At 49.3% G+C, this 12,548-nt stretch overlaps 3 long non-coding RNA genes across 3 annotated transcripts in view; 2 read left to right on the forward strand and 1 right to left on the reverse strand.

Moving 5' to 3' along the window:
* The window catches only part of LOC138568517 (uncharacterized), a 282,465-nt gene that overhangs the window by 162,323 nt on the left and 107,594 nt on the right, over positions 1-12,548 (reverse strand). The window lies entirely within an intron of this gene.
* LOC138492645 (uncharacterized) lies at positions 4,599-5,628 on the forward strand. The gene is made up of 3 exons (XR_011276262.1): positions 4,599-4,757; positions 4,902-5,038; positions 5,503-5,628. It is a non-coding gene; the product is annotated as an uncharacterized lncRNA (long non-coding RNA).
* On the forward strand, positions 10,407-11,433 carry LOC138492977 (uncharacterized). The gene is made up of 3 exons (XR_011276263.1): positions 10,407-10,562; positions 10,707-10,843; positions 11,308-11,433. It is a non-coding gene; the product is annotated as an uncharacterized lncRNA (long non-coding RNA).

The following is a 12,548-nucleotide window of genomic DNA, read 5'->3' on the forward strand; positions in this document are numbered from 1 at the left end:
AGAAGTACGAATGGTTGTTTGTATGAATGGGGATGAAAGAGTATGTGAGAAATGATTGTGAGATGTGATCATTGGTTGGTGTGATATGTGTGTTTCTAAAATTGGTTTTTAATATATGTGATGTCAATGTCTTTCATTTGATTTTTTGTAAATGTTTTTCCATTATGATGTTTGATTGATGAATAAAATAAATGAATTTTAACATACAAACTGCCTCTTGTCTAGAATATACACCCTTTAAGTAGGGTGGTTTTTTGGAAGGGATTGTGTGGCGTCTTCACGCACGAATTGTATTATTAATGATTGGAGGGTGTGCACTTATCCACAGATAATTGCAGTTTTGTACAACTTTCCAACAGGTGCAGTACTACTGTCACGTCCCATACTTTGTTATATCTCAGCTCCAGAGGCACTTTATACTTTGCACCCTTGATGAGCCTTGCTACCGCCGGGTGTTCCCCTGCTGGAACCCCTTTAACTGGTAGGTGTCCTGCCAAAATCATTGATCTATACACCCCTATGGTATGAAACGCTCTCCCGTCTTGCAACAGCTGTGCTAAAATATTCAATATAGCTAATATAGGTGCTGAAATAGGATGAAATTGTCTCCTTCTATACCAGCTCGACCACTTGGCCCAAGCCGCGTTGTAGCTCCTCCTAGTAGATGGAGCCCAGGATTCTGCGATAAGCTCTGCAGCCTGCGACCAAATGCCTGGCAGTGCCCAGCGTCTCCTGATATTCTGCACGCTACGAGTGGGTGAGTCCTTCTCACTCTCGGAAGTTGACACGACCCAACTGGGTCTGTGAGCAGTCGCTCTCCTTCCGGAAGAACCCGCAGAATGTCTGCCGTCATCTCCATTAGAGTCGGGAACCATACCTGTGATTTCCACAGTGGTTCTACTAAGATCAATTCTGCCTTCTCCCTCCGACACTTGGCTAGGGTCCTGCTCAGCATAACGAAGGGAGGGAACGCATAGTACAGATCTCCTACCCACTGCTGGAGAAATACATCTGTGCCTTGTGCTTCTGGGTCTAAACCCGAATGAGGAGGCCGGAGCGCTTCGCGCGCGCCTGGCTCCGCCCTCGCGAAGGTGGGTGGGAGCGCGGCTGCTCTCCACCGCGAGGCTGGGCTGAGCCCCTGGCGTGCACGGGGCGGCCCGCCTCGGCGGGAGCCCTACGCCGCTCACTGACAAGGCTTCGCTCTGCGACCCGAAACGCTCCGATCATAATAAAGTTCCTCACTCCTTAATAGAGCGCAATATTGCAATGCTGTTCCTCGCAATGAGGTTCTATTCAGTCAGCCTCTGAAATACTGTAGTCATACACGCAACTACTCCTACATACTCTCTAACTATATCAGACATCATCACCATTATTCATATGTAACATTCTATCTATAACCATTACCCGACAGGTCCAATCAAATCAAACCTACCCATCATACAGAGAGGTGTTAAAATGGTACTCATCTGCTGAAGAGCAGTAAAAGAAGATGGGAAGCCCAGGAACAGGAAGGTGTCATAGCTGGGCTGTGCAGGAATGGACTACAGAGACCTTGGGAGTTGTAGTTTCAAGAAAAGAAAAGTGAGATGTAGATACTTTTCAGAGTTTTCTTGTGTTTTGTTGAAACTGCTGAGGAGTAATAAATAAGAAGTTGAAGCATAATGCTCACCTCCAGTCTTGCCATGGAATTGAAGTATACACCACTGTGGTGGCCCGCCTCCGGTCACCGGGGCAGGACACAGCTGGTGTCGGGGCATCCGACAGGCACGCCAATGCTACGGTCACACAGCTCTTGATTGGCAGGGATCACCCTGGCACGTCCGTATCACCGGAGCACACACCACAATGCTGGGGAGTGACCCGGCAATGGAAGCCGCGGTACTGGGGGCACCCAGGCAAGGAGCCAACAATAACGGACACAGACACGCGTTGCCGCTTCCTGGGGCTCTGCTGCACTGCCTTGGGCGTGCCAGCAGAGCCCCTGTTATTAGAGAGGCGTCATGACGATGTCATGATGCTCTCTCATAGCAAACACTAGACCCCCACACATAACATCCCTCCTTTTATTATAACCAACAACAATCACACCCCAATGCAAAACCGTGACCCAATCCTGGGTCTGATTTGGTGCATTCTAGTCCACGCACCCATTGTGATCCTACATCATCACTGCAAACACAAGGTGCATTCCAGTCCGAGCACCACCTACTAACTACTCAATACCTTGAACTTTCAACACTACAAACAAACAGGTGTGTTCCAGTCCGCATACCACGGGGCCCGACAGCGGGCTCTTCCAACTCAGAAAATTCCAGGATCGAACTGGCCAGTGGCGCTGCTGCAGGAAAAGAAGAATACATCTTCTTCATCTTCCTCCTCTCCCACATCATATTGCTTTCTCCTTTGGTCTTCCGCCAATTGGCCCGCAGCCACTCTGCGGTTCTTTCTCCCCTTTGACTCATTCACCCCACCCCATTCCCCCGCCATGATGGCGGGTGTCGGGGCGATGCACACCCGTGCGAAGTGATCCACTTTCACGCACCTCCCATAGATGTGCCCTTCGCAGGGCAGTCCTGCGGGTGTGGAAGATCCCACACGCACTGATGGCATATTATGGCACTGGGGTCTCTCCTTGGCCAGTCTCCCCTCCTCATTGCCTTCCTCCTTGCCATTTGCCGACAGCTGCCACCTCCTCCAGCTTGACCCGCTCCATGGGGGCCTCCAACTTGAGGTGGTGTCTGGATGAGTCCATGACTGAGGCACGCACCTCCGCCAGTTCCTGGGCACGGCCAAGGTCTGGTATCTGGTCGAGGGTCAGCGCTGGGTCCCTGAGGACTTGGCTGCGTAGCTTCGAAGAGCTGCAGCCATATATGATCTGCGCCCTGATCTCGTCCTCGAAATTTCCCAGGTCACAGGACAGTGCAATGCCGTGCAGCTTCCCGTGAAATGCATCGGGGCTCTCCCCTTCCTCCTGCCTCGCACACCTCATCCTGAACCGTTCATAGTCCCTGTTTACCATGGGTCGGAAATATTTGTTCAGGGCTGTAATGGCTGCAGCATATGACTGATAGTGTCTTGAATAGCCTCTGAAGGGCCAGTCTGGCGCAGTACAGGAGGGTTGGGCATTTTGCCTTGTCCTTGATTTCCACCGCCTCAAAGTACAGCTCCAGGTTCTCTACACGGGCTGTCCACTGGGGTCACAGACTGGCCGGCGCACCCTCCACGTCAAAATGAGGTAATGGTGCGAGCTGTCCTCGACAGGCCCCCTCGTCGTCTGACATGATGAATGCTGGGCAGGATGCCGACTGTGGCCACTGCTGGTGAGTCTTAGGGTGTGTTCACACTCAACAGGCCTTAAGTGGCTTAACCCCCCCCTTCTGGATGTCTTTTGACACCGCATGAGCACTCTTTGAGGGGTTGCTTCCTTCCGTGTCCTTGATGACCTCACCAATCTTGGGCTAAGGTGGGCGCCCGATCACTTCTTGGGGGGGGGTCCCACCCAACAGGGCCCACCCAACAGGAAGGGTAATGCTCGCAGAAGCACCAGGAAGGTTCAACATGTGCTTTAACACCCCCACTTTGCGTTAGTGGCCTTTCTTGTTGGAACCTTGCAGACAGCTGTGTTCCTTCTGTGCTGAGCAGCGCTGTCAGGGATCCATCCCCTATCTGCGAGTCCTTCTGGCTCAACGCCGAGCCCGATGATTGGCTTCGGCACCCCCAGATGCCACGCCACTTTTTCGGCCGCCCCACCAGCTGGGCCGAAGAATCCTTAAAATGTTAATAAAAGGCCAGTTGCTTTCACCCTTCGCGGCCCGGGTCTTAATGGAGTCCGTGCCCACGTTCCCCCCTCGTCACGGGGTTTGCTGATGATCACTGCCGCGGGCCCGGGCCTTTAGGCTCTGCCCTCTTCCTTTGTACAGGGGCAGAATGTTGAGGAGACCACGCCCCTTACTAGGCCCTGCTACGGACGAGAATCACGTCCATCTACTGTTTTTTTTCCCGATAAAGTCGCCGAAAATTGTTTCCACCCTTTTGCGGCGCTGGGCTTGACGTGGGCCGAGCCAGATGTCTGGGTTGTTCACCGCCGCTACCCGGGTGTGGGAATAGCTGTCCCCTTACACGCGGGCCAGGTGAGGGGATGGCTCTGCCCCCTTCCTTTGTTCGGGGTTGGACCGCCTGCCGACCAGACGCGGCCGTTGCATGAATACATGAGGTAAGATGTCTGCGATATTGTTCAGGGTTAATATGAATGCTGTTATACCAATGCTGGTGTATCCGAGCTTCAAGCGCGTTTGGGAGACGCCTTGGTTCCCTTTGTGGGTTGTTCTCTCCCAGTCCCGACTGTGTACTGTGACAGCCGCTTTGGTTTGCTGCGCCCCTGGGAGATCTGCTGTTGCGGCGGATCATGGCCGGTGGGACTCTGGGTCTCCCTCGTTCCAAACAATGGAGTGGGACTTCTCACATTGCTCTGCAAATCGGAAATCTAACCTCAGTCATATGTTCTTTTTCATCTCATTCAATTTTCCTTTTTTCTAATTCCTCTCGCTATGCGGTCTCTCTTCCTGTTTCCTCTTTTTTTTTATCTATAGTGTCTGAGGACATACACCGCACAGGATAGAATATCCAACAAGGGTCTATCCGGTAAAATACACAGGGACCGTGTATCAATGGCGACATCCCCCTGAGCTGCCTGGCCCGAACCCAGGGCCATTTGAAGAAAACTCTGTATGGAAGAAAAAGGACTCAACTGCAAGGTAAACAAATATGCAGATGCACTAAGAGCGGAGCACTGTGTCACACCGCTATATAATGGTGTGGCTTTTGCAGTAAAATAGATGACAACAGCAACAACACAGACACAATATCCTTATAGGGTGTATATATGCTTATGTCGATAGATTCAAACAGCATTCCAATTAAGGAGGAATTTTGTTACTGGTGTGGCCACGACAGAACTGTCTGGAGATATTCCACTTGAAGGGAGCACAACACAATTTGGGATACAGTTGTGCAAAGTGCATCCAAAAAACAATGGGTGAGACAACATTGTATTACTTACCTATTACGACGTGAAAATGCACATCTTAATAGGGATTACTGTTGGAGTGAGACGTTTCACTTATACACACTGAATTTGGTCCATTAGTGGCTCGGGGTGAGAATGGGGCTTTTTCATCTGAGAGTTTTTTGTCTTCTATTTTGTGTGTATTGCCGTTTCTTTTGGGGAGGTTGATGCTCAGCAGGACTCAATCACATTACCCTTTTATGAATTTCAAGGAGAGGACACTGCCTCCCTTGCCAAAGTATGGGTGTAACAACCCAGATTGGACCATGCTCAGAGTATTGAGGGGTATGGACATGACAAAGCAGAATGTTATGTTTATAGAAGCCATGATACATGTTAAAAAAACATGGAGGATATTGTAGAGAAAGATTGTAAATATTTAGTTTTTTTTCTCTCTCTCTCTCATTCTTCTCTTTCCTCTTCCTTTGTGCAAGTGGCTTCCTCAGTAACACATTTGACCTACAGAAGCATGGGACTCTGTAAATTGGAATAAATTACACATTGAACATCGGACAACATTCAATTCACACCAACTTGCATTACTGCAAAAATTATTGTTTCTTTTTTAAAAAAAAATGGTAATTACATGTTCAAAAGTAACTATTTTGGAACATTTACCCTTTTTTTGATTCTCAAAATACTGTCAACAATGCACTTTCAGTAGACAGGGAATGAGCCCAGACAGATGGGGGTTCTGATTACAGAACAGAATCAGTAAAATTGTGGTTTTTGCAGAAGTACGAATGGTTGTTTGTATGAATGGGGATGAAAGAGTATGTGAGAAATGATTGTGAGATGTGATCATTGGTTGGTGTGATATGTGTGTTTCTAAAATTGGTTTTTAATATATGTGATGTCAATGTCTTTCATTTGATTTTTTGTAAATGTTTTTCCATTATGATGTTTGATTGATGAATAAAATAAATGAATTTTAACATACAAACTGCCTCTTGTCTAGAATATACACCCTTTAAGTAGGGTGGTTTTTTGGAAGGGATTGTGTGGCGTCTTCACGCACGAATTGTATTATTAATGATTGGAGGGTGTGCACTTATCCACAGATAATTGCAGTTTTGTACAACTTTCCAACAGGTGCAGTACTACTGTCACGTCCCATACTTTGTTATATCTCAGCTCCAGAGGCACTTTATACTTTGCACCCTTGATGAGCCTTGCTACCGCCGGGTGTTCCCCTGCTGGAACCCCTTTAACTGGTAGGTGTCCTGCCAAAATCATTGATCTATACACCCCTATGGTATGAAACGCTCTCCCGTCTTGCAACAGCTGTGCTAAAATATTCAATATAGCTAATATAGGTGCTGAAATAGGATGAAATTGTCTCCTTCTATACCAGCTCGACCACTTGGCCCAAGCCGCGTTGTAGCTCCTCCTAGTAGATGGAGCCCAGGATTCTGCGATAAGCTCTGCAGCCTGCGACCAAATGCCTGGCAGTGCCCAGCGTCTCCTGATATTCTGCACGCTACGAGTGGGTGAGTCCTTCTCACTCTCGGAAGTTGACACGACCCAACTGGGTCTGTGAGCAGTCGCTCTCCTTCCGGAAGAACCCGCAGAATGTCTGCCGTCATCTCCATTAGAGTCGGGAACCATACCTGTGATTTCCACAGTGGTTCTACTAAGATCAATTCTGCCTTCTCCCTCCGACACTTGGCTAGGGTCCTGCTCAGCATAACGAAGGGAGGGAACGCATAGTACAGATCTCCTACCCACTGCTGGAGAAATACATCTGTGCCTTGTGCTTCTGGGTCTAAACCCGAATGAGGAGGCCGGAGCGCTTCGCGCGCGCCTGGCTCCGCCCTCGCGAAGGTGGGTGGGAGCGCGGCTGCTCTCCACCGCGAGGCTGGGCTGAGCCCCTGGCGTGCACGGGGCGGCCCGCCTCGGCGGGAGCCCTACGCCGCTCACTGACAAGGCTTCGCTCTGCGACCCGAAACGCTCCGATCATAATAAAGTTCCTCACTCCTTAATAGAGCGCAATATTGCAATGCTGTTCCTCGCAATGAGGTTCTATTCAGTCAGCCTCTGAAATACTGTAGTCATACACGCAACTACTCCTACATACTCTCTAACTATATCAGACATCATCACCATTATTCATATGTAACATTCTATCTATAACCATTACCCGACAGGTCCAATCAAATCAAACCTACCCATCATACAGAGAGGTGTTAAAATGGTACTCATCTGCTGAAGAGCAGTAAAAGAAGATGGGAAGCCCAGGAACAGGAAGGTGTCATAGCTGGGCTGTGCAGGAATGGACTACAGAGACCTTGGGAGTTGTAGTTTCAAGAAAAGAAAAGTGAGATGTAGATACTTTTCAGAGTTTTCTTGTGTTTTGTTGAAACTGCTGAGGAGTAATAAATAAGAAGTTGAAGCATAATGCTCACCTCCAGTCTTGCCATGGAATTGAAGTATACACCACTGTGGTGGCCCGCCTCCGGTCACCGGGGCAGGACACAGCTGGTGTCGGGGCATCCGACAGGCACGCCAATGCTACGGTCACACAGCTCTTGATTGGCAGGGATCACCCTGGCACGTCCGTATCACCGGAGCACACACCACAATGCTGGGGAGTGACCCGGCAATGGAAGCCGCGGTACTGGGGGCACCCAGGCAAGGAGCCAACAATAACGGACACAGACACGCGTTGCCGCTTCCTGGGGCTCTGCTGCACTGCCTTGGGCGTGCCAGCAGAGCCCCTGTTATTAGAGAGGCGTCATGACGATGTCATGATGCTCTCTCATAGCAAACACTAGACCCCCCACACATAACATCCCTCCTTTTATTATAACCAACAACAATCACACCCCAATGCAAAACCGTGACCCAATCCTGGGTCTGATTTGGTGCATTCTAGTCCACGCACCCATTGTGATCCTACATCATCACTGCAAACACAAGGTGCATTCCAGTCCGAGCACCACCTACTAACTACTCAATACCTTGAACTTTCAACACTACAAACAAACAGGTGTGTTCCAGTCCGCATACCACGGGGCCCGACAGCGGGCTCTTCCAACTCAGAAAATTCCAGGATCGAACTGGCCAGTGGCGCTGCTGCAGGAAAAGAAGAATACATCTTCTTCATCTTCCTCCTCTCCCACATCATATTGCTTTCTCCTTTGGTCTTCCGCCAATTGGCCCGCAGCCACTCTGCGGTTCTTTCTCCCCTTTGACTCATTCACCCCACCCCATTCCCCCGCCATGATGGCGGGTGTCGGGGCGATGCACACCCGTGCGAAGTGATCCACTTTCACGCACCTCCCATAGATGTGCCCTTCGCAGGGCAGTCCTGCGGGTGTGGAAGATCCCACACGCACTGATGGCATATTATGGCACTGGGGTCTCTCCTTGGCCAGTCTCCCCTCCTCATTGCCTTCCTCCTTGCCATTTGCCGACAGCTGCCACCTCCTCCAGCTTGACCCGCTCCATGGGGGCCTCCAACTTGAGGTGGTGTCTGGATGAGTCCATGACTGAGGCACGCACCTCCGCCAGTTCCTGGGCACGGCCAAGGTCTGGTATCTGGTCGAGGGTCAGCGCTGGGTCCCTGAGGACTTGGCTGCGTAGCTTCGAAGAGCTGCAGCCATATATGATCTGCGCCCTGATCTCGTCGTCCTCGAAATTTCCCAGGTCACAGGACAGTGCAATGCCGTGCAGCTTCCCGTGAAATGCATCGGGGCTCTCCCCTTCCTCCTGCCTCGCACACCTCATCCTGAACCGTTCATAGTCCCTGTTTACCATGGGTCGGAAATATTTGTTCAGGGCTGTAATGGCTGCAGCATATGACTGATAGTGTCTTGAATAGCCTCTGAAGGGCCAGTCTGGCGCAGTACAGGAGGGTTGGGCATTTTGCCTTGTCCTTGATTTCCACCGCCTCAAAGTACAGCTCCAGGTTCTCTACACGGGCTGTCCACTGGGGTCACAGACTGGCCGGCGCACCCTCCACGTCAAAATGAGGTAATGGTGCGAGCTGTCCTCGACAGGCCCCCTCGTCGTCTGACATGATGAATGCTGGGCAGGATGCCGACTGTGGCCACTGCTGGTGAGTCTTAGGGTGTGTTCACACTCAACAGGCCTTAAGTGGCTTAACCCCCCCTTCTGGATGTCTTTTGACACCGCATGAGCACTCTTTGAGGGGTTGCTTCCTTCCGTGTCCTTGATGACCTCACCAATCTTGGGCTAAGGTGGGCGCCCGATCACTTCTTGGGGGGGGGTCCCACCCAACAGGGCCCACCCAACAGGAAGGGTAATGCTCGCAGAAGCACCAGGAAGGTTCAACATGTGCTTTAACACCCCCACTTTGCGTTAGTGGCCTTTCTTGTTGGAACCTTGCAGACAGCTGTGTTCCTTCTGTGCTGAGCAGCGCTGTCAGGGATCCATCCCCTATCTGCGAGTCCTTCTGGCTCAACGCCGAGCCCGATGATTGGCTTCGGCACCCCCAGATGCCACGCCACTTTTTCGGCCGCCCCACCAGCTGGGCCGAAGAATCCTTAAAATGTTAATAAAAGGCCAGTTGCTTTCACCCTTCGCGGCCCGGGTCTTAATGGAGTCCGTGCCCACGTTCCCCCCTCGTCACGGGGTTTGCTGATGGATCACTGCCGCGGGCCCGGGCCTTTAGGCTCTGCCCTCTTCCTTTGTACAGGGGCAGAATGTTGAGGAGACCACGCCCCTTACTAGGCCCTGCTACGGACGAGAATCACGTCCATCTACTGTTTTTTTTCCCGATAAAGTCGCCGAAAATTGTTTCCACCCTTTTGCGGCGCTGGGCTTGACGTGGGCCGAGCCAGATGTCTGGGTTGTTCACCGCCGCTACCCGGGTGTGGGAATAGCTGTCCCCTTACACGCGGGCCAGGTGAGGGGATGGCTCTGCCCCCTTCCTTTGTTCGGGGTTGGACCGCCTGCCGACCAGACGCGGCCGTTGCATGAATACATGAGGTAAGATGTCTGCGATATTGTTCAGGGTTAATATGAATGCTGTTATACCAATGCTGGTGTATCCGAGCTTCAAGCGCGTTTGGGAGACGCCTTGGTTCCCTTTGTGGGTTGTTCTCTCCCAGTCCCGACTGTGTACTGTGACAGCCGCTTTGGTTTGCTGCGCCCCTGGGAGATCTGCTGTTGCGGCGGATCATGGCCGGTGGGACTCTGGGTCTCCCTCGTTCCAAACAATGGAGTGGGACTTCTCACATTGCTCTGCAAATCGGAAATCTAACCTCAGTCATATGTTCTTTTTCATCTCATTCAATTTTCCTTTTTTCTAATTCCTCTCGCTATGCGGTCTCTCTTCCTGTTTCCTCTTTTTTTTTATCTATAGTGTCTGAGGACATACACCGCACAGGATAGAATATCCAACAAGGGTCTATCCGGTAAAATACACAGGGACCGTGTATCAATGGCGACATCCCCCTGAGCTGCCTGGCCCGAACCCAGGGCCATTTGAAGAAAACTCTGTATGGAAGAAAAAGGACTCAACTGCAAGGTAAACAAATATGCAGATGCACTAAGAGCGGAGCACTGTGTCACACCGCTATATAATGGTGTGGCTTTTGCAGTAAAATAGATGACAACAGCAACAACACAGACACAATATCCTTATAGGGTGTATATATGCTTATGTCGATAGATTCAAACAGCATTCCAATTAAGGAGGAATTTTGTTACTGGTGTGGCCACGACAGAACTGTCTGGAGATATTCCACTTGAAGGGAGCACAACACAATTTGGGATACAGTTGTGCAAAGTGCATCCAAAAAACAATGGGTGAGACAACATTGTATTACTTACCTATTACGACGTGAAAATGCACATCTTAATAGGGATTACTGTTGGAGTGAGACGTTTCACTTATACACACTGAATTTGGTCCATTAGTGGCTCGGGGTGAGAATGGGGCTTTTTCATCTGAGAGTTTTTTGTCTTCTATTTTGTGTGTATTGCCGTTTCTTTTGGGGAGGTTGATGCTCAGCAGGACTCAATCACATTACCCTTTTATGAATTTCAAGGAGAGGACACTGCCTCCCTTGCCAAAGTATGGGTGTAACAACCCAGATTGGACCATGCTCAGAGTATTGAGGGGTATGGACATGACAAAGCAGAATGTTATGTTTATAGAAGCCATGATACATGTTAAAAAAACATGGAGGATATTGTAGAGAAAGATTGTAAATATTTAGTTTTTTTTCTCTCTCTCTCTCATTCTTCTCTTTCCTCTTCCTTTGTGCAAGTGGCTTCCTCAGTAACACATTTGACCTACAGAAGCATGGGACTCTGTAAATTGGAATAAATTACACATTGAACATCGGACAACATTCAATTCACACCAACTTGCATTACTGCAAAAATTATTGTTTCTTTTTTAAAAAAAAATGGTAATTACATGTTCAAAAGTAACTATTTTGGAACATTTACCCTTTTTTTGATTCTCAAAATACTGTCAACAATGCACTTTCAGTAGACAGGGAATGAGCCCAGACAGATGGGGGTTCTGATTACAGAACAGAATCAGTAAAATTGTGGTTTTTGCAGAAGTACGAATGGTTGTTTGTATGAATGGGGATGAAAGAGTATGTGAGAAATGATTGTGAGATGTGATCATTGGTTGGTGTGATATGTGTGTTTCTAAAATTGGTTTTTAATATATGTGATGTCAATGTCTTTCATTTGATTTTTTGTAAATGTTTTTCCATTATGATGTTTGATTGATGAATAAAATAAATGAATTTTAACATACAAACTGCCTCTTGTCTAGAATATACACCCTTTAAGTAGGGTGGTTTTTTGGAAGGGATTGTGTGGCGTCTTCACGCACGAATTGTATTATTAATGATTGGAGGGTGTGCACTTATCCACAGATAATTGCAGTTTTGTACAACTTTCCAACAGGTGCAGTACTACTGTCACGTCCCATACTTTGTTATATCTCAGCTCCAGAGGCACTTTATACTTTGCACCCTTGATGAGCCTTGCTACCGCCGGGTGTTCCCCTGCTGGAACCCCTTTAACTGGTAGGTGTCCTGCCAAAATCATTGATCTATACACCCCTATGGTATGAAACGCTCTCCCGTCTTGCAACAGCTGTGCTAAAATATTCAATATAGCTAATATAGGTGCTGAAATAGGATGAAATGTCTCCTTCTATACCAGCTCGACCACTTGGCCCAAGCCGCGTTGTAGCTCCTCCTAGTAGATGGAGCCCAGGATTCTGCGATAAGCTCTGCAGCCTGCGACCAAATGCCTGGCAGTGCCCAGCGTCTCCTGATATTCTGCACGCTACGAGTGGGTGAGTCCTTCTCACTCTCGGAAGTTGACACGACCCAACTGGGTCTGTGAGCAGTCGCTCTCCTTCCGGAAGAACCCGCAGAATGTCTGCCGTCATCTCCATTAGAGTCGGGAACCATACCTGTGATTTCCACAGTGGTTCTACTAAGATCAATTCTGCCTTCTCCCTCCGACACTTGGCTAGGGT

Source organism: Ambystoma mexicanum, chromosome 1p (genome assembly GCF_040938575.1).
Source record: "Ambystoma mexicanum isolate Mex_15411 chromosome 1p, UKY_AmexF1_1, whole genome shotgun sequence".
In the NCBI taxonomy this organism is placed as follows: domain Eukaryota; kingdom Metazoa; phylum Chordata; class Amphibia; order Caudata; family Ambystomatidae; genus Ambystoma; species Ambystoma mexicanum.